This window comes from Macaca nemestrina, chromosome 10, assembly GCF_043159975.1.
Source record: "Macaca nemestrina isolate mMacNem1 chromosome 10, mMacNem.hap1, whole genome shotgun sequence".
In the NCBI taxonomy this organism is placed as follows: domain Eukaryota; kingdom Metazoa; phylum Chordata; class Mammalia; order Primates; family Cercopithecidae; genus Macaca; species Macaca nemestrina.
In genome coordinates, this window is record NC_092134.1 from 85,155,553 (window position 1) to 85,178,302 (window position 22,750).

The 22,750-nt window shown below is 39.4% G+C and overlaps 1 long non-coding RNA gene across 3 annotated transcripts in view; it reads left to right on the forward strand.

Annotated features, from left to right (window-relative positions):
- Positions 1 to 8,390: 8,390 nt before the first annotated feature.
- Positions 8,391 to 22,750, forward strand: part of LOC105492922 (uncharacterized) — a 117,993-nt gene continuing 103,633 nt past the window's right edge. The window contains exons 1-2 of one of the 3 annotated variants that reach the window (XR_011609189.1): positions 8,391 to 8,461; positions 10,279 to 10,405. This is a non-coding gene — a long non-coding RNA (uncharacterized lncRNA). Of the gene's footprint in view, positions 9,153 to 10,278; positions 10,406 to 22,750 lie in introns of all 3 variants that reach the window. The other 2 variants (XR_011609188.1, XR_011609187.1) reach the window with 2 other exon arrangements.

Consider the following 22,750-nt stretch of genomic DNA (forward strand, 5'->3'; position numbering starts at 1 on the left):
TGACAGAGCTGTAAGTGGTGACACAATAGCAAGTGGTAAAGTTTGGAACCAAACCTAAGTCTACTTAATCCTAAGGCCTAAGTTCTTAAGTACTGTGTTAGGTTTCCTTTTCTCTAGGGTTGACCCTCTCCCTATTATGTAACTCCACCATAGAGCAGGGGCTAGTTTATGTCCATAATCACAGTTCAGAGCTGCTCAGATTCAAGAGTATCTAAAGGTACTCACTGTACCTTTTCCCATCTTTAAAATCAGGGCACAATAATGTGACCCTGAGGATTTACACGGCAGGGGACTACTGCATCAGCACAGGGACAGTGCACTCAGGAAGGATTGCCAGATGGAAAGGCAGGACCACATTGAGCAGGATTTCTCCCATTTGTATAGTCTCTTGGTCTAGCTACCCTTCCTGGTTGCAGAGACCAGTGGCCACAGGATGGGGCAAACACCAGATAAAAAAGAGGCAAAACTGTTTGCTTTGAGAATAAGGAAAAAAATGAGTGAAGTCAGACCCTTAAAGTCAGCTGATCCAGAGAAAAATAGACTTGACTGTACATAATGGTATAATCATGAAAGACAAGAACAAAATCAACCAACCATGTTTATTGATGCCCCTGTGATCAGAAGGGAGGTCAAGTAGAAACCTTTGGGAGAAGCCAAAATCAAAGGAAAACAAATAAATGAAAAAAAATCAAAAACATCAACAGCAAAAAAGCAAACATTTTCATTTATACATATAAAAACATTCATTTTTGTATAGATCTCTGTATATATATGCTGTAAGCAGTAGAGGAATACTTTTTTTTTTTTTTTAATAAGAGCAGGAAACAAATGTCCCACTTGCCACTCAGCTGGCTCAGAGGGCAAGAAAGCTAGCTGACAGATATTTTCCAAATCACCAATCCCTTAAGAGTTCTTTTCTTCCTCTTTGGAAGAAATCTACTTACTAACTCTCTTCTTCTGACATCCCAAAAGGAAAAGATACTTCAGAAAAGTGATCTCTTTAGGAAAAAGTCAGTAAAAACCAGCACCACACCACTAATCCAGAGATACCAACTCCAGCTCCACAAAGGCAAGCCTGAAGTATTTCTTTGAATTTTAATGGTCTAAGATTATAATTCAGAAGTTATCACTTAAAGAGGATGGCATCAACCTTTTGTGAGAAAGAGCAATAGCTCTTAATTTAATGAAGCTTTGTGGGTCAGGGGTGAGAGGGTTGTAGGGAGGAAGAAGGATACTTGGGAATGATGTCTTACCTATATCCTTCTGCTTTGAGTTCCAGAGCAAAATAGTTTTTGTTCTTGGAGGTCTCTAGAGGAACCTGGTTGATTTAAAGAGTAAGCAACATTTAAATGCTAAATTCCAGTAACATCAGAAGTTTCATTAATCTCACTCCCTCATACAGAGTTATACTGATTTAATTTCACCAAGGATAACTCCATGCCAGAGCATAGCAGAATTCAGTAGTATACTGATCTAACGTCAGTCTATCTCACTGCCCCTCCCTGGATCCACAGGCCTCGGATTCCAAGGTCCTGAGTCTTTCTGACTCAATTATCTTTTATAAGGAATCTTTTATTTTATCCTACTCCAGGGATTGCCAGCAAACAACCAGCACACCTTTCCCTTCCCACCAGCCAACTGATGGTCAATATGTGGGTGAAAGCCCTATAGACTCTCCCTGCTGTACACCAAGGAAGTATAAGCAACTAATCTGTGTCCTCTCTCTCCTCACCAGCAATGAGATGGCCCCTCAGAGGCAAAGCCTGTTGCCTCTTACCCTAGGACAGGCAAGTGTGGCAGTGGCAGATTCGGCAGAGAACCCTATCAACAGCGCAGGGAAGCTAATGCTCTGGTCAGAAACCCAGGAGTGGGGAACCCCAGGAACCAAAGAGTGAGTAGAGAACCAAGAAAATGAGGGGGCCGGAGAAAGGGCACATTAAAGTTAGTGTGTGGAGTCCTTATCTCACCCCTAGTTGTACATGCTAAGATTGATGAGAATCAGGGCTGGGCGCAGTGGCTCACACCTGTAACCCCAGAACTTTGGGAGGCTGAGGCAGGCGGATCACGAGGCCAGGAGATCGAGACCATCCTGGCCAATATGGTGAAACCCTGTCTCTACTAAAACACAGAAAATTAGCCAGGTGTGGTGGCACAGGCCTGTAGTCCTGGTTACTCAGGAGGCTGAGGCAGGGGAATTGCTTGAACCCAGGAGGTGGAGGTTACAATGAGTTGAAATCACGCCACTATACTCCAGCCTGCTGACAGTGAGACTTTGTCTCAAAAAACAAAACAAAACAAAAATATATATATATGTATATATATAAATTTCATAATTAGAAATCTCAGTAACAGAAATAGTAAAATCACTGTAGGGGTTCATAGCAGAATAGAGATTACAGAAGAAAGAGTTGCTGAACAGATAGAAAGTATCCAATCTGAAAAACAGAAGAAAGGCCAGGCACCGTGGCTCATGCCTGTAATCCCAGCACTTTGGGAGGCCAAGGTGAGCAGATCACTTTAGGTCAGGTGTTCAAGACCAGCCTGGCCAACATGGTGAAACCCCATCTCTACTAAAAATACAAAAACTGGCCAGCCATGGTGGCCACACACCTGCAGTCCCAGCTACTTGGGAGGCTGAGGCAGGAGAATCACTTGAACCCGGGAGGTGGAGGTTGCAGTGAGCCGAGAGCTGAGATCGAACTACTGCACTCCAGCCTGGGAGACACAGCAAGACCCTGTCTCAAAAAATTAATAAATAAATAAATAACGGAAGAAAAAAGTTAAAAAAAATAATTCTTTTAGAATCAGATTTGACCCAGCAATCCCATTACTGGGTATATACCCAAAGGATTATAAATCGTTCTACTATAAAGACACATGCACACATATGTTAACTGCAGCACTACTCACAATAGCAAAGACTTGGAACCAAACCAAATGTCTATCAGTAATAGACTGGATAAAGAAAATGTGGCACATAATACCACAGAATACTATGCAGCCATAAAAACAATGAGTTAATGTCCTTTGCAGGGACATGGATGAAGCTGGAAACCATTATTCTCAGCAAACTATCACAAGAACAGAAAACCAAACACCGCATGTTCTCACTCATAACTGGGAGTTGAACAATGAGAACACGTGGACATAGGGAGGGGAACATCACATACCGGGGCCCATTGGGGGATTGGGGATTAGGGGAGGGATAACATTAGGAGAAATACCTAATGTAGGAGATGAGTTGATGAGTGCAGCAAACCACCATGGCACGTGTATACCTATGTAACAAAACTGCATGTTCTGCACATGTTCCCCAGAACTTAAAGTATAATTAAAAAAAAAAAAAAAGAATCAGAGACCTCTGAGATAGTATTTTTAAAAAAACACGTTTGTGTTACAAAAGTTCCAGAAGGAGAGGAGAAAGACATTGGAATAGAAAAAAAATACATATTTTAATAAATAATGGTTGAAAACTTCCCAAATTTGGTAAAAGGCATAAACTTACAGATCCATGAAGTAGAGCAAAACCAAAATATATCAATTTAAAAGAAAACCACAGTCAGACTACAAAATCAAACTGTGTAAGATAACTGGGAAAAGACATGGAAAAAAAACAACTCTGAAGCAGACAAATAAATATGATAAGATTCAAATGATTGCATTGAGGCCAGAAATAAGAGGAACATTTAAAAAATGTCTAGTAGAACATTTAAAAAATGGTCTACATGGCTTGTAAAATCTCTTCTATGGGTTGTAATTTGAATACGGTATTTCCATACAACTGGATAAGCAATTGTACACACACAAAAAAGGAGATACTGAATAATTCAGTAAAGCTAAATGCCTTCTCTGCATGAAAAAGATTAGAAAGCAAAAGAAAAGGCCTTACAATTCTCTAGGGAAGCGATTCTCAGAATACTGTCCTTATACTCATAAGGAAACCAAACCCTTTGGAGGAAATAACACAAAGTCAAAACTATTTTCATAATAATTCTAAGACGTTACCCACCTATGTTGACATTTACACTGATGGCACAAAACCAATAGTGGGCAAAATTCTGGCCTCCTAGCAAAAATCACTGTATTCTTCATCACCACACACACTCACAGGGAAGAAGAGAAGAAAAGCAAGTTTAATTTTCAATATCTTTGATGAAGCAATAAAAAGTATTAATTGTACTAAATTTCAACTTTTGAGTACTGCCTTCATCTGAAAAATCACAGTTCAGTGGGAAGATGCCACCTAAAAAGTCTAAGATCCTTGCCCCAAATGGACTGTGAGAACTAAAAGAGGGTATGTTTGAGTTCTCACTGCTCTGAATTTCAAGATTTACAGTCGGACTCACAGTATGGCAGTTGTTTATCTGTTCTTAACTAGCATTTGGTCTGCTCAGGACCCTCCCTGTCACCAAACGGGAAATGCAAGGAAGGAAGGGTTGGCTGCTGGGCTGCTGACAAGCTAATCACAGGACTCAGTGACCTTCAATGAAGAGGCCTTTACTGGACTCATCTCAGTGAAACCTGCCCAGGAATGAGACACAGGAGAACTACCAACATGGTATCATCCAGGCATCATATGGACAAACTCCGTTTGATCTCTTGGTTAGAGAAAAAAGATGAGTTGATGACAGAAGATGAAATTCCCCAAGTACCTGTTCATATTTGTAGGTTCTACTTAAAAATCAAAGGGTCAAATCTTAAGTAGGACATTTTTAGGTAAGACATAAAAGTTAACACAATTGCACAAAAACAGAAATAAGTTATCTTAGAGAAACACTCAATGAATATCATCAGTGCAAGATGTAACTTTATTCAACACAAGAAAATTTGAACTGGTGAATTTTCTGCTCTGCATATAACTAATATGAAAAATGCTTCAGTAGTAACTCTTAATTTCTGAGGTACATGTGAACACAAAACGGAGAGAAACCTTACAAATATAAGGACTGCAGAAGGCCTTCAGTTACCTCGCATCCCTTTGGATACACATTATAATTCACAAACACAATGATTGTAAGTAGCATTTTCAAGTCTTTAGCATTAGATCTGTCCTTAGAGAAGAGAATACTGAGGAGAATCTCTATAAATGTGATTGATACAGAAAAGTTTTCAGCATAAGTTCCACTCCCATTGTGTTCATGAGAATTTACACTGGGGAAAAACCCTGTAACTGTCATGATTATATTGGAAAAATATTCAGGGAACACTCACTTTTGATGTACACATGAAAGCTCAAACTTTCATTTCATAATCAATTTGGAAAGGTTTTCCCTTACTGTGTACAAGAGAATACAAAATAGAATGCAAAGACTGTGGGAAAGCCTTTAGTATTACTTCATCCCTTAGAAAACACGAGAAACCACACTAGTGAAAAGCCCTATGAATGTAATCAGTGTGAAAAATCCTTCCAATATAATCCTTCATTTACTGCACATAAGAGTATATAATGGGGAAAATCCCTATGAATGTGGAAAAGCATGTATTGATCTTTAATCTGTTAGGCACATGAGACAATTTATATTAGACATCTTATGAATGTAGCCAATGAGTAGGGGACAATTTCTCTATCCTTAGGTAACCAATGAGCAGTTGCAGCAAAGAGAAACACTTCGAATGCCATCAGTGTGAGTGAGCCTTTCATTGTGCACAAGACAAATCACACAACAGGAATATATAAGCAATGGGTATCCTTCATCCATTGGAGAAGAATCTTTTAATATAATCAGCAAGGCTGGATTCACGGACATGTTACTACACAGGGCTTCAAGCTTGGGTTTTAATGCTGAAGTTGCTGTCTTACAATTCTTAATTTATTTTTGAATTCGTGTTTTGTAAGTGAAGTCTTATGGAACAATGTAACATGTACTAGAAGCCTTAAAGCTCATGCTACCTCCCCCATTACTGGGGAAAGATTCTATGTAACCATATACACAAGAGCTCTAAAATTATTTTTACAGATAAATAGTATACAAAATTTTTTTTTGATGCTAATATATACAAGTATGCCAAATAGAGACACAGCCTTCTTTACAAATCCTAAAATAAATAAACTCATGGATCCATGGACTTAGGCTAGAAATATGAATCATGTAACAATACTGCAACCACAAGCCTGCTACAAAACTTAACAGATAAAAGAGTTAACTTTAACAAAGCACCTAAATTGGTTCAGAAATTATACTCTTTAAAACAGAGAATTCTATTAATACACTGTGCTACATAAACATTGGTCTAGCACTAGCTGCCACAGGATGACAGCAAGTCCTGGAAACAAATCCCACATATTTCAACCCCCACCTCCATCACCACCAGAAGCAAATCTGTCCCTCAAAAACCAAATGGCTCTGCTATAATAGCAGCTTTGATGGGCCAATACTTCAAAGGACAACTCCAACTTAAAATCAACCCAACATTTTTGCTATATGGAAATATTTGGTAAGTTTTTCCTCTAACACTGGATTCCTGTTCACTTATCAGCTCCCATATTTCTCAGACTTCAGAAACATTGAGATGTTCTTTCTCCACCACTCATTTCTAATTTCCCTTTTTGGATGCTTGGGAAATACTTGCCTTCATCATACTTGTCCCACTGTCTTATATGCTGCTTTCTTAAACCATCAAAAGAATAAATAAAATTTAGTTTCTAATTATGTTTTAAACTATTTTAAAAACCAATGGGGAAAATGTCTCTAGGGCTTCTATGAAGCTTTTGGAGAGAAAAATGTATTTTTAAGCATTAGAAAAAAGTTGAATTTCAGGACTAGTATCTGAAGGCCTTAATTAACCAGAAGAGGGTAAAATCTCCTTCATCTCATGTCTTAGAATTCTAAAATATGACTTTCTAGAAGACGAGGATCAGGCTACATGTGATTTACTTTACAAAGTGTCTGTTTTGTTCGAGAATTATTATTTTGACGCTTTATAAACTTTCAGATACAGTTGCTACTTTCTCCTAGTCCACTAGTTGCTTACATATAGCCATTCTTCATAAGCCTGTCACCTAAATGGGTCTTTTCTCCATGATGCGTTTGCCTTAAAATCCCTAAGACACAAGTACCAAGTCTCTTCATCATGCACCAATAATAACAGCAATGCCTACAGTTGGATAAAACTGAAGAAGGTATCCCTAGTCCTAAAAACTTCGAAATAATATGTTAGATAAACAATTCTGTCCTGTCTGCAACTCCTGAACTTCAACAGTTATTTTTCTTTTTAAATAATAGTTATGTCCTACTTTTCTGACTCATTAATATAAGTGCATTGAATAGAATGTAGAAAATACAAAAAGTGCTACAGACCAGGGGTCTCCAACCTCCAGGCCCCCAACCGGTACCTGTCAGAAACCAGGTAGCACACCAGGTGGTGGGCAGCCAGCATTACCTCCTGAGTTCTGCCTCCTGTCAGATCAGCGGTGGCATTAGATTCTCACAGGGTCAGCACCCTATTGTGAACTGCTCATGTGAGGGATCTAGGCTGCCCACTCCTTATGAGACTCTAATGCCTGATGATGACTATCATCCTGAAACCATCTCCCCAACCCCCACGTCCATGGAAGAACTGTCTTCCACAAAACTGGTCCCTGGTGCCAAAAAGGTTGGGGACCGCTGCTACAGACTAGGAAAATAAAGTGTGCATATTCCTAAGGCCTTATCAATGAAATCACCTACTCTGAAAAAATTAAGGAAGACCTTTTTTAGAAAGAGAAAAAAAGTGAGAGAAGGGAGAGAGCCCCCAAATGAGTTAAGACTGCAAGGAGGATTGCTCCTCTTATAGTTACCAAAACGTAGGGGCTTTTCACTTCTTAAAAGAAAGGGAAAATTTCCCAAAGAAAACGGAATACGCAACACATCCTCTGCTTATTCCATCTTCCTTCTGTTCACTTTACCTGCACTGATTGTATAATGGGTCTTTTTCCACCTCTTCCATTTTTAGGAAAACGTTTGTCTTCAGAAAACCTCCATTCCCGGTTCTTCTGAAAACAAAAATTAAGAATTATTTAAAAGATTAAGAATTTTTAAAAATTCTTAATCTTTCCCACCCTAGAAGTGTGGGCTCATAACAGGAAGACCTCATAGTGACATGGGCAGAAGGCCCCAGGGGAGCTGGAGGTGCCCTCAGGAGGCCAGGGGAGTCCCAAAATCACACAGTAGCTCACGGTGCTGGGGAATCTCCTTTTCAGAGATGGGTGAGCCACCCTTCCACTCTTCCAGAGCTGCCCGGACAGAGAAAGGTAGGGGACGGGCCTTGAGACTCAGGAAAGCACATGCTAAACGGCACAGAAGCCCAAGGACTAGGGTGCTGCTTCCATCCAAGAAGAAAAACAAAACAAAACATAACCAAAAGCCAAAAAACTGAAATTCTCCTCCCAGCAGTCTCCGCGCGGTGGGAAGCAAGCCTGTTGGCCGAGAGAGCCGCCGTTCTCCTGGTTCCGCCCCACCGCGGTCCCGTCTTATTTCCGGAGGTGGGAGAGAAATGGCTCCTGAGACCCTTGCTGGGGATAGTTACTGAAAGGGGCACTTCTTTTTTTTACAGCCCATAAAGAGCACTTTCCCGTAAGGAGAAGCAGAATAACAAAAAAGACAAATTGTCAAAGGGCAAAATGTGCGGCGCATTTGGAAAGGCCCCCGGAGTGAAGGGAACACAAAGGGGATGACTTCTGCGAGGTTGAGGATTGATACTGGCCAAATCGATGCCTGAGACTTTTGGAGTTGAGAAGGAGATGCTAACCAAAGGACTAGGCTGGGTAGAGAACAGGAAGCAAGACGTTTAGTTAGAAGGAATGGCATAGGCAGAGACAGCCTTTCTCCACCATACAGTGCAGATTTTTTATTTTATTTTGAGACAGGATCTCCGTCTGTTACCAAGGCTGGAGTGCAGTGGTGCCATCACGAGTCACTGCAGCAGCCTTGACCTCCCCCAGCTCAGGCGATTCTTCCACCTCAGTTCCCCGGGTAGCCGGGACTACAGGCGCGCGCCACTACAGCTGGCTATTTTTTTTAATGTAGAGATATGGTCTCCCTGTGTTGCCCAGGCTGCTTTGGAACTCCTGGGGGCAAGTGATCCTCCTGCCTAGGCCTTCCAAAGTGTTATGATTACAAACGTGAGTTACCTGTCTGGCCCAGGATCTGGAATTTTTGCTGTTAACACTCCAGGTAATCGGAGAGAGAGAGAGAGAGAGAGAGAGAGAGAGAGATTTCATGTATTTATTTATTTATTTTGTTGCTGAGGCCAAGATTTTGCCACGTTGCCTCAAGGTGGTCTCAAATTCCTGGCCTCAGCAGTCCTTCCCCATGGTCTCCCAAAGTGCTGGGATTACAGGCGTGAGCCACCAGGCCCGGCCCAGATTTCTGAATAATTAAGAAAGAATTCTTTTTCCCTCCCTCTATCCATAGGCAAGGGCTTCCTCTCTCTTCTGACAATCTTTCCTGCTCAAGCTCTCTGTTTAGCATGCCTAGGGAGTGGCACTGAGTGTTCAGGCTTTCTCTTTACTTTATTCAGCCCATCATCAAGTTTTTAGCTAGCCATTTTATTAAAATTAATTCCCAATATTACTGCTAGTTTATGCCTTAAAATGTGCAAATGATAAACATAACAAAATGCTTGTAAGTACAAATATATCCTCAGGGGAATTTCAGTTTTGTTTTCTCATGGTGGGACTAATTATCAAACTTTGTTCGTTGGAAACATCTGAAAGGTTTAAAAATCACATCGGGCCGGGCATGGTGGTTCATGCCTGTAATCCCAACACTTTCGGAGGCCGAGGCAGGCAGATCACTTGAGCTCAGGAGTTTGAGACCAGCCTGGGCAACATGGTGAAACCCCATCTCTACAACAACAACAAAAATACAAAAAATTAGCTGCTCGTGATGGCATGTGGTCCCAGCCACTCGGGAGGCTGAGGTGGGAAGATCACTTGAGCCCAGGAGGTGGAGGTTGCAGTGAGCCGAGATCATACCACTGCACTCCGGCCTGGGTGACAGAGTGAGACCCCATCTCAAAATAAAGCAAAACAAAACAAAAAACAGATTGCTGGGCCCTACCTGAAAAGTTTCTGATTTAGCAGGTTTAGGGTGAGGCTCAATAGTTTGCATTTTTAACAAATTTCCAGATGATGCTGCTGTTCTGATGACCACACTTTGAGAACTACTGGTCTAGCCTACCTAATAATAATAGGTAGCATTTACTGAAGTTTCTGCAGTCTGTTAAAGGAGTGGTTGACTTAACATGCAATTCTTATCAATACCATAACAGATAGGGGATAATATTTCTATCTTATAGGAGGAAACCTGGCTGAGGATAATGACTGAGATTACTTACTGTGAGAGAAGGCTGCTGAAGTTCAGAAAAACACACCTATCCACCATCAGGCGGGCCACCGGCTTCACATTCTTCTTTTATCTAAAAAGTAAGCAGGCATAGAATGTTATGTGCTATGGTTTTAAAATACCTTTGCTAAACAGAGTGTTCTCTCGGGTAATGGTTTTGGGCAAATAATTTCACCTCTGCAAGTCTTAGTGTCCTCAAAATGGGGGACAGATTGGACTACTGTAGTTAGGCCATCAAGAGCCCTAACCTGTTACTATTTTCCCCCATTGGGTCCCATGTTTTGAACGATTTTTATTTTTATTTACTATTTTATTTTATTTTATTTATTTATTTTATTTTATTTATTTTATTTTATTTTATTTTATTTTAGAGACACAGTCTCGCTCTGTCTCGCAGGCTGGAGTGCAGTGGTGCGATCTCGGCTCACTGCAAGCTCCGCCTCCTGGTTCATGCCATTCTCCTGCCTCAGCCTCCCCAGTAGCTGGGACTACAGGCGCCTACCACCATGCTCAGCTAATTTTTTGTATATTTTAGTAGAGACCAGGTTTCACCGTGTTAGCCAGGATGGTCTCGATATCCTGACCTCATGATCCACCTACCTTGGCCTCCCAAAGTGGAACAATTTTTATTATATTAGCCAAAGACGTTTTTGTTAGCATAAGATAACCATGGTTGCCACCCTGAGTTGGTATTTCAGCCAAAAACAAAGAAACAAAGTTTTATTTAGCATGCACAAACTTAGGTCACTATGTGATTTCTCTTAGAACACTGAAATATTGAGAGTTGTTTATGAATGCCTAGAGGTTTGTAGACCACAGGCTTGACACAATAGAAGTGGTTTGTTTTCAAGGTTCTTTCTTGTAATACTAAATGCATCTGTAAGACTCAGTGCTGATGTAAGGTGTGGAAACTTGTACCACAGCAGTCATCATTGCCTTGACCAGTGCTTGAGTATGTGGGATAACACCTTCGATGCCTCTGTTTCTATACTTTTGCCAAGAGATGAAATAGGAATGAGAAGTTGAAATGGAGTTCAGGAAAATGAGGTTCTGTTTAATACCAACACACTGCTGTTCCTTTCATTATTAATGTCTGTTAATTGTGTGGGGCTCTTTCTATGATATTACATTCTCTGTATTTTTATATTTTCAAGTATTTCACTGTGGATAAATTTAACTTTCTCTCTTTTAAGATAGATAATGCTCTGTTTGCCATTGGATATGGCCTGTTGTTATTGCCAGCGGTAGTAGCCTAAGTATTGGTATTCCCATTTCATTCCTTGGCAAAAGTATAAAAAGAGAAGCATTGAAGGTGTTATCCCACTGACTCAATACAAAATCCATACATTTTTCGTGTAAAATAATTCTTGCACTATCCTCAAAATGCAAGAGGAGTTGAGAAAAAAGACATATTTTTAAGGAAGAAATTGACTGTACTACATATCACGTATTTGAGATAACCATTTGCCCAAATAAGCATAATGGCCGCATTAAACAGGAAAACTGTGTTAGGCCCTTATAAAACAATCAAGGGCAGGGACCATCCATTTGTTCTTTTTTGCCTTCAAGACTTTAAAAGACTAGTAGACTACAAATGATAATATTACCTCATGTTATTGAGCCCTTATGAGTTGTTTTCAATAACATCATTCACAGACTGAGGCCTCCATCCCAGAGAGGTCTGTGCCACCATGTCACTAACTCCAACACAGTGACTGGGTCCTAATCAAGAACCCTTTATGAAATTGCTCACTGGCTCTTTTTTGGATCAGACCATAGCAAGTATCCTTGATAATTCACACCATTCAAAAGTGCTGGATGAGAAGTCTGAATACAATGCATCTCACTGTTGGAAATTTTCTATTCTAACTATTAATGTAGCAGACTACCTTCTTTTGATTATCAGGCAGACGTAAAATGCCATCAACAAAACAGAGTGCTTTTATGTGTTATCACTATCAATTGATATGCAAAGAAATAATTGAGATAAGGGTGTTACATCTTCTTGGGAACCCACTATGTGAAGGATATATCCTGTGAGGTGCTATGGACAGGTAACTAATACTTTCACAGACTAAATACAAATACTTTTACAAACGAAATGAAATCTTAATTATCTGCAGAGCAACATAGGCAAAATCTATATAGTTGTAGAATAAATGGCGAGGTAACCAAATTGGTATTGTTGATACCATTTTTAATATCCTTAATTGATTCACCTTGAGTATCGCCAGGCCGGCCTTGATTGTAACCTTTTCCTTGTTCCCTCTTGTATTCCACTGGTCCCTGAAATCACCTTCTCCTTAACCCCTCCCCGATGAAAAACCAGCTAATTTTCTAGAAACCCTTCCATTCTAAATAGAAGAATACGTTTTATCATTCAGTGATAGAATTAGTCACTTCTCAAGACTTCCTCTTTATTTGGATTCCCAAACTTAATTCAGCTACTGATTGGTGTTTTAATTGATTGAATAAAAGAAGGGCATACTCTTACCAAAATTTAATTATACCATTTATTATTAGACTCACTATGTTATAATAAATTTTTTTTATTTACTTAAGTATTGAAAAGTTATATTAGGCAAAATATGATCTAATAAATAATTCTACTAAAAGTATTACTGGTGGAGGGTGTCCAGGTTCTTGGCATTTTGAACGAAGAATTGGACAAAATGCACAAATAATGCAACAAAAGAAAAGCACAGATTTATTTAAAAGAAAGTACATGCCACAGAGTGGGAGCAGGCTTGAGCAAGCAGCTTATGAGCACTAGTTACAGAATTTTCTGAGGTTTAAATACCCTCTAGAGGTGTCCCATTGGTTACTTGGTGTATGCCCTATGCAAATGAAGAGGATGAAGTGAGCTTACAAGGTTATTTACTTGGTGTACACCCTATACAAATGAAGAGGATGTTTCCTGTCATAGCTGAAGTGAAGTTACAAAGTTACTTACTTGGGCATAGAAAGTTGGGGTTTTTTCCATTTGATTTAGTTCTAGGAAGTCCTTAGGCTCACTGCCTCCAGACCCTATTCTCCTGCCTCAATAGGATAACAGAGGAAAATTGCTAAATCAAAGAAATATTTACTGGTGGGAAACACACAGGATGTGAAATCTTTTTATGTGACTTTTCTTGTTAGTGCAACAAACATTTCCAGATACAGATATTCCCAGACCTTGGCTTCCACTAGTCCTTGGTCACAAGAACAACGTCTTCATCATTTAGGAAATGTTTGGGAATGAAAAGTGCAAGGATGTGTGTCACTGTTACCTCTAAGGTCGTTGTGAGGGTAGATGAGAAAATGTGTGTCAAGCATTTAGTGTAGTGCCTGGAATATAGTAAACGAATGAATAAATGTCAGATGTATTAGCTACACAGCCCGTGACAAGTTACTCAGCTTTCTTATCTATAAAATTGAGGTACTAATACCAGCCTGGCAGGGTTGTCATGACATTAGTAATGATTTATAATAAACTGTCAAACACTGGCCCTGGTACCTAATATGTATCTAATAAGCAATTTAAAATAATTTAACAATACATCTTATTTACCATTTTAAAAGTAAGATGATTAGATGGGTTAGCATTTCCAACTTTATAGCTGAATAACCATGAAGCTTTGTAACACCTAATAAACACAGTACCTCTTTTCCACAACGAAGTGTTCTCATGTGTCACAAAGCTGGTCAAAGACTGAGTCTCTGATGGGCCATTTAGTGACTAATGAATAAGAGGTTAAAAAATGTAATGAATAAGCAAGTCCAAGTAGGCCTACATGGTAAAGAGGAGTCCGAACAGGACTTACACATAAATCAAGATTACGGTCTGATAAGGATCAGGCTCCAAGTGAAATCACCACATAGACTTTGAAGTGGTTTTATAGAGAAGAGTAAGAATGAGGGCTTCTGTGGGTCCACTGTAGGAGTTTAGTGTATAACACTGTGATGACATGTAAGATTGATGTTAGGAAGTTTTGAATATACTCAAGAGTTTAGAACCAATTAGAAGATATAAGCAAAGCACAGCTGCTATAATATGATTGGATCCAGACAGTATTAAAACTAGATTGGTGGTATATCACTAGAAGAGTGAGAAAATGGTGCAGATTTCATTTGAGTTTTACTTTTAACCCTTATGAGATAATAATAATAATAATAAATATAACAATCAATCTTCTTGAGTGATTAATATGTCCAAAGGTCACTTATTTTACAATTATTCGTTTAACTGATATTTCTTAAGCACCAAGTATGTGTTAACAGACATTACTCTAATTGAGAATAGGATAGATAACAAGTCAGACAAGATTCCTGCTGTTATTTGGCATATTTTCTTTTTTTAAAATTTATTTTATTTTTTATTATTATTATACTTTAAGTTCTAGAGTACATGTAGATAACATGCAGTTTTGTTACATATGTATACTTGTGCCATGTTGGTGTGCTGCACCCATCAACTCGTCAGCACCCATCAACTCGTCCTTTACATCCGGTATAACTCCCAGTGCAATCCCTCCCCCCTCCCCCCTCCCCATGATAGGCCCCGGTGTGTGATGTTCCCCTTCCCTAGTCCAAGTGATCTCATTGTTCATTTCCCACTTATAAGTGAGAACATGCGGTGTTTGGTTTTCTGTTCTTGCGATAGTTTACTGAGAATGATGGTTTCCAGCTGCATCCATGTCCCTACAAAGGACACAAACTCATCCTTTTTTATGGCTGCATAGTATTCCATGGTGTATATGTGCCACATTTTCTTAATCCAGTCTGTCACTGATGGACATTTGGGTTAATTCCAAGTCTTTGCTATTGTGTATAGTGTTGCAATAAACATACGTGTGCATGTGTCTTTATAGCAGCATGATTTATAATCCTTTGGGTATATACCCAGTAATGGGATGCCTGGGTCATATGGTACTTCTAGTTCTAGATCCTTGAGGAATTGCCATACTGTTTTCCATAATGGTTGAACTAGTGTAAAAGTGTTCCTATTTCTCCACATCCTCTCCAGCACCTGTTGTTTCCTGACTTTTTAATGATTGCAATTCTAACTGGTGTGAGATGGTATCTCATTGTGGTTTTGATTTGCATTTCTCTGATGGCCAGTGATGATGAGCATTTTTTCATGTGTCTGTTGGCTGTATGCATGTCTTCTTTTGAGAAATCTCTGTTCATATCCCTTGACCACTATTTGATGGGGTTGTTTTTTTCTTGTAAATTTGTTTGAGTTCTTTGTAGGTTCTGGATATTAGCCTTTGTCAGATGAGTAGATTGCAAAAAATTTCTCCCGTTCTGTAGGTTGCCTGTTCACTATGATGGTAGTTTCTTTTGCTGTGCAGAAGCTCTTTATTTTAATTAGATCCCATTTGTCAATTTTGGCTTTTGTTGCCATTGCTTTTGGTGTTTTAGACATGAAGTCCTTGCCCATGCCTCTGTCCTGAATGGTATTCCCTAGGTTTTCTTCTAGGGTTTTTATGGTATTAGATCTAACATTTAAGTCTCTAATCCATCTTGAATTAATTTTCATATAAGGAGTAAGGAAAGGATCCAGTTTCAGCTTTCTACTATGGCTAGCCAATTTTCCCAGCACCATTTATTAAATAGGGAATCCTTTCCCCATTTCTTGTTTTTGTCAGGTTTGTCAAAGATCAGATGGCTATAGATGTGTGCTATTATTTCTGTGGGCTCTGTTCTGTTCCATTGGTCTATATCTCTGTTTTGGTACCAGTACCATGCTGTTTTGGTTACTGTAGCCTTGTAGTATAGTTTGAAGTCAGGTAGCGTGATGCCTCCAGCTTTGTTCTTTTGACTTAGGATTATCTTGGCAATGCGGGCTCTTTTTTGGTTCCATATGAACTTTAGAGCAGTTTTTTCCAATTCTGTGAAGAAAGTCATTGGTAGCTTGATGGGGATGGCATTGAATGTATAAATTACCTTGGGCAGAATGGCCATTTTCACGATATTGATTCTTCCTATCCATGAGCATGGTATGTTCTTCCATTTGTTTGTGTCCTCTTTTATTTCACTGAGCAGTGGTTTGTAGTTCTCCTTGAAGAGGTCCTTCACATCCCTTGTAAATTGGATTCCTAGGTATTTTATTCTCTTTGAAGCTATTGTGAATGGAAGTTCATTCATGATTTGGCTCTCTGTTTGTCTGTTACTGGTATATAAAAATGCTTGTGATTTTTGCACATTAGTTTTGTATCCTCAGACTTTGCTGAAGTTGCTTATCAGATTAAGGAGCTTTGGGGCTGAGATGATGGGGTTTTCTAAACATACAATCGTGTCATCTGCAAACAGGGACAATTTGACTTCTTCTTTTCCTAACTGAATACCCTCTATTTCTTTCTCTTGCCTGATTGCCCTAGCCAGAACTTCCAACACTGTTGAATAGGAGTGGTGAGAGAGGGCATCCCAGTCTTGTGCCAATTTTCAAAGGGAATGCTTCCAATTTTTGCCCATTCAGTATGATATTGGCTGTGGGTTTGTCATAAATAGCTCTTATTATTTGGAGATACGTTCCATCAATACCGAATTTATGGAGAGTTTTTAGCATGAAGGGCTGTTGAATTTCGTCAAAGGCCATTTCTGCATCTATTGAGATAATCATGTGGTTTTTGTCTTTGGTTCTGTTTATATGCTGGATTACGTTTATTGATTTGCATATGTTGAACCAGCCTTGCATCCTAGGGATGAAGCCCACTTGATCATGGTGGATAAGCTTTTTGATGTGCTGCTGGATTCGGTTTGCCAGTATTTTATTGAGGATTTTTGCATCGATGTTCATCAGGGATATTGGTCTAAAATTCTCTTTTTTGTTGTGTCTCTGCCAGGCATTGGTATCAGGATGATGTTGGCCTCATAAAAGAGTTAGGGAGGATTCCCTCTTTTTCTATTGATTGGAATAGTTTCAGAAGAAATGGTACCAGCTCCTCCTTGTACCTCTGGTAGAATTCAGCTGTGAATCCATCTGGTCCTGGACTTTTTTTCATTGGTAGGCTATTAATTATTGCCTCAGTTTCAGAGCCTGCTATTGGTCTCTTCAGGGATTCAACTTCTTCCTGGTTTAGTCTTGGGAGAATGTAAGTGTCCAGGAAATTTTCCGTTTCTTCTAGATTTTCTAGTTTATTTGCGTAGAGGTGTTTATAGTATTCTCTGACGGTAGTTTGTATTTCTGTGGGGTCGGTGGTGATATCCCCTTTATCATTTTTTATTGCATCTACTTGATTCTTCTCTCTTTTATTCTTTAATAGTATTGCTAGCGGTCTATCAATTTTGTTGATCCTTTCAAAAAACCAACTCCTGGATTCATTGATTTTTTGGAGGGTTTTTTGTGTCTCTATCTCCTTCAGTTCTACTCTGATCTTAGTTATTTCTTGCCTTTTGCTAGCTTTTGAATGTGTTTGCTCTTGCTTCTCTAGTTCCTTTAATTGTGATGTTAGAGTGTCAATTTTAGATCTTTCCTGCTTTCTCTTGTGGGCATTTAGTGCTATAAATTTCCCCTACACACTGCTTTAAATGTGTCCCAGAGATTCTGGTATGTTGTATCTTTGTTCTCATTGGTTTCAAAGAACATCTTTTTTCTGCCTTCATTTCATTATGTACCCAGTAGTCATTCAGGAGCAGGTTGTTCAGTTTCCATGTAGTTGAGTAGTTTTGATTGAGTTTCTTAGTCCTGAGCTCTAGTTTGATTGCAGTGTGGTCTGAGAGACAGTTTGTTATAATTTCTGTTCTTGTACATTTGCTGAGGAGTGCTTTACTTCCAATTATGTGGTCAATTTTGAAATAAGTGTGATGTGGTGCTGAGAAGAATGTATATTCTGTTGATTTGGGGTGGAGAGTTCCGTAGATGTCTATTAGGTCCGCTTGGTGCAGAGATGAGTTCAATTCCTGGATATCCTTGTTAACTTTCTGTCTCGTTGATCTGTCTAATGTTGACAGAGGGGTGTTGAAGTCTCCCATTATTATTGTATGGGAGTCTAAGTCTCTTTGTAAGTCTCTAAGGACTTGGTTTAGGAATCTGGGTGCTCCTGTATTCGGTGCATATATATTTAGGATAGTTAGCTCTTCCTGTTGAATGGATCCCTTTACCATTATGTAATGGCCTTCTTTCTCTCTTTTGATCTTTGATGGTTTAAAGTCTGTTTTATTAGAGACTAGGATTGCAACCCCTGCTTTTTTTGTTCTCCATTTGCTTGGTAGAACTTCCTCCATCCCTTTATTTTGAGCCTATGTATGTCTCTGCATGTGAGATGGGTCTCCTGAATACAGCAAACTGATGGATCTTGACTCTTTATCCAGTTTGCCAGTCTGTGTCTTTTAATTGGAGCATTTAGTCCATTTACATTTAAGGTTAATATTGTTATGTGTGAACTTGATCCTGTCATTGTGATATTAACTGGTTATTTTGCTCGTTAGTTGATGCAGTTTCTTCCTAGCATCAATGGTCTTTACATTTTGACCTGTTTTTGCAATGGCTGGTACCGGTTGTTTCTTTCCATGTTTAGTGCCTCCTTCTGAGTCTCTTGTAGGGCAGGCCTGGTGGTGACAAAATCTCTAAGCATTTGCTTATCTGTAAAGGATTTTATTTCTCCTTTACTTATGAAACTTAGTTTGGCTGGATATGAAATTCTGTGTTGAAAATTCTTTTCTTTAAGAATGTTGAATATTGGCCCCCACTCTCTTCTGGCTTGGAGAGTTTCTGCCAAGAGATCTGCTGTTAGTCTGATGGCTTCCCTTCCCTTTGTGGTTAACCCGACCTTTCTCTGTGGCTGCCCTTTACAGATTTTTCTTCATTTCAACTTTGGTGAATCTGACAATTATGTGTCTTGGAGTTGCTCTTCTCAAGGAGTATCTTTGTGGCATTCTCTGTATTTCCTGAATTTGAATTTTGGCCTGCCTTACTAGGTTGGGGAAGTTCTCCTGGATGATATCCTGAAGAGTGTTTTCTGACTTGGTTCCATTTTCACCCTTACTTTCAGGCACCCCAATCATAGATTTGGTCTTTTAACATAATCCCATACTTCTTGAAGGCTTTGTTCATTTCTTTTTCCTCTTTTTTCTTTAGACTTCTCTTCTCACTTCATTTCATTCATTTGATCCTCAATCGCTGATACTCTTTCTTCCAGTTGATCGAGTCGGTTACTGAAGCTTGTGCATTTGTCATGTATTTCTCGTGTCATGGTTTTCATCTCTGTCAGTTCGTTTATGGACTTCTCTGCTTTGATTATTCTAGTTATCCATTCTTCCATTCTCTTTTCAAGATTTTTAGTTTCTTTGCGCTGGGTACGTAATTCCTCCTTTAGCTCTGAGAAGTTTGATGGACTGAAGCCTTCTTCTCTCAAGTCATCAAAGTCATTCTCCATCCAGCTTTGATCCATTACTGGCGATGAGCTGCGTTCCTTTGGAGCGGGAGATGCGCTCTTAGTTTTTGAATTTCCATTTTTTCTGCCCTGCTTTTTCCTCATCTTTGTGGTTTTATTTGCCTTTGGTCTTTGACTATGGTGACGTACTGATGGGGTTTTGATGTGGGTGTCCTTCCTGTTAGTTTTCCTTCTAACAGTCAGGACCCTCAGTTGTAGGTCTGTTGGAGATTGCTTGAGGTCCACTCCAGACCCTGTTTGCCTGGGTATCAGCAGCAGAGGCTGCAGAAGTTAGAATATTGCTGAACAGCGAGTGTACCTGTCTGATTCTTGCTTTGGAAGCTTCGTCTCAGGGGTGTACCCCGCTGTGTGAGGTGTGGGGTGTCGGTCTGCCCCTAGTGGGGGATGTCTCCCAGTTAGGCTACTCAGGGGTCAGAGACCCACTTGAGCAGGCAGTCTGTCCATTCTCAGATCTCAGCCTCCATGTTGGGAGATCCACTGCTCTCTTCAAAGCTGTCAGATGGGATCATTTGCATCTGCAGAGGTTTCTGCTGCTTTTTGTTTGTTTGTTTGTTTAGCTGTGTCCTGTCCCCAGAGGTGGAGTCTACAGAGACAGGCAGGCCTCCTTGAGCTGCTGTGGGCTCCACCCAGTTTGAGCTTCCCAGAGGCTTTGTTTACCTACTTAAGCCTCAGCAATGGCAGGCACCCCTCCCCCAGCTTCACTGCTGCCTTGCCTTTAGATAGCATACTGCTGTGCTAGCAATGAGGGAGGTTCCGCAGGCGTGGGACCCTCTCGGCCAGGTGTGGGATATAATCTCCTGGTGTGCCGTTTGCTAAGACCCTTGGTAAAGCGCAGTATTGGGGTGGGAGTTACCCAATTTTCCAGGTGTTGTGTGTCTCAGTTCCCCTGGCTAGGAAAAGGGATTCCCTTCCCCCTTGAGAAGTGAGGCGATGGCTCACCCTGCTTCAGCTCTCGCTGGTCGGGCTGCAGCAGCTGACCAGCACTGATTGTCTGGCACTCCCTAGTGAGATGAACCCAGTACCTCAGTTGAAAATGCAGAAATCACCTGTCTTCTGTTTTGCTGGCGCTGGGAGCTGGAGACTGGAGCTGTTCCTATTCGGCCATCTTGCCAAAAATATCTCTATTTGGCATATTTTCTATTGGATTTCATGGGTTATCATATATAAGTCTTCCAACAATGTCTTATAAGTATTATTAAAATTGTTATAGGTAAGGAAACCTGAGGAACAGACAAGTTAAATAACTTTCTAAAACTCACAAAGCCAGCAAGTCAGGAAATAAATCCAGGTTCTCTAACTCCAAGGTCACTGTTTTAGTCAGTCTGGGTACTAAAACAAAGTACCATAGCCTAGGTGGCTTATAAACAACAGATATTTATTTAATATTTAATTAATTTAATATTTATTTATTAAATATTAATATAATATTTATGGAGGCTGGAAGTTTGAGATCAGAATGCCAGCATGGTGGAGTTCTGATGAGGGCCTTCTTCCAGGTTGCAGACTGCCAACTTCTTATTGTAGCCTCACATGGGAGAAAGAGAGGGAGCTAGCTCTCTGGCCTCTTCTTATAAGGGCACTAATTCCATTCAGGAGAGCTCCACCTTCATTACTTAATTACCTCCCAAAGATCCCACCTCCAAATATCATCACACTGTGGAATAGATTTCCACATATGAATTTTAGGGGTATATAACATGTAGATCATTGCAAAGGCCTTTGGATATTAACCAATAATATAACCAATAATTGGATATTATCCAGTAACATGGATATTAGTTCAGTGCTGCAATAGTCCAACTTTTATAAACCCAATTAAGGATATCAATAAATGTAACCAAGTTAATATTATAAGTCAGAGACTTTTACAACTTTCCATAAATTTCAAGTGAAAGAATTTTTAGAGCCCAATTTTCACAACATTGTCTGAGTTCCTCAAGAACCAACTAATAAAATATCCTAGCACACATTCGTCATAACAAATGTCGGTTGTAATTGGAAATCCACATTAAATCTGAATATTCCCCAATAGTTTAAAAAGTAATTACAAATATTCTTTTCTATCTACATGTATTTATTTATGTATTAGCCCATTCCCAGCAGATTTTATTTCATTCTTTCACAGTAAACAAACTCAGGGAATTTTTACTGTTTTACTGTAGTTCAAATCCAGTAAGTTTTACTGTAGTTTTCATGTTAACAATTTATATGGGCTAAAAAAGTTTTACTGTAGTTTTTATGTTAATGGTTTATATGGGTTAAAATTTGCACCCTCATTCTTAATTTTGTAGTAATCTGTAGTCACCATATGAAAGAAAATAAAGTTACTTTTGGGGAAATTACATGAATAAGGTCAAATGAGATCTGCAACTGTGGGATACAGTTTTGTCAACATTTTAAAAGGCCAACCAGGCTTTGGTCATTGTACATTGATATGATATAGGCCTATGCTTTTGTTATATTTGTTTCAGAGTTCTGTATTAATTATGAAATAATGGCTTATTCTGAGAAGAAATGATTATATTTGATTTTGAGAATTTTGTATTTGAGCTGATAAGATACACCAGAAAGAAGTGAAAACATGAAAATTAAGCTTCAGTGAAAGTATAGGAAAGTTTTAAATATTTTTATAATGAATAGATTATATATCACATGAATATATTATATATTCCTCCTTGACCTCATTCCTGAAATCTCACCCAATCTTTGACCTTCCCTGGCAAAGATCAAAATTGAGAAAAAGATCAGGAGTGGGGTAAGTCTCAGGAATAAAATAAGAGGGCAGCTGATGTTCACATTGCTTGGTAATTAAAAATAATAAAGACTTTTTAAAGCAGTATTAATGTGTCACCAAGGTCATTAAATCAGTTTGGAATCTGGCAGCATTTGTGCACACGAGTAACCAGACTCCCTATCGCAAGCCCTCATGTAATTTTGAAGTGGGTCATAGAGTCTAGGGAGTTTTGGAAAAACTTTTTTCCAATGTGAGCTCTTTTCTCTATAGGTACTATTCTTTGACAAGCCAGGCCAGATAGTCTGGATTAGTCC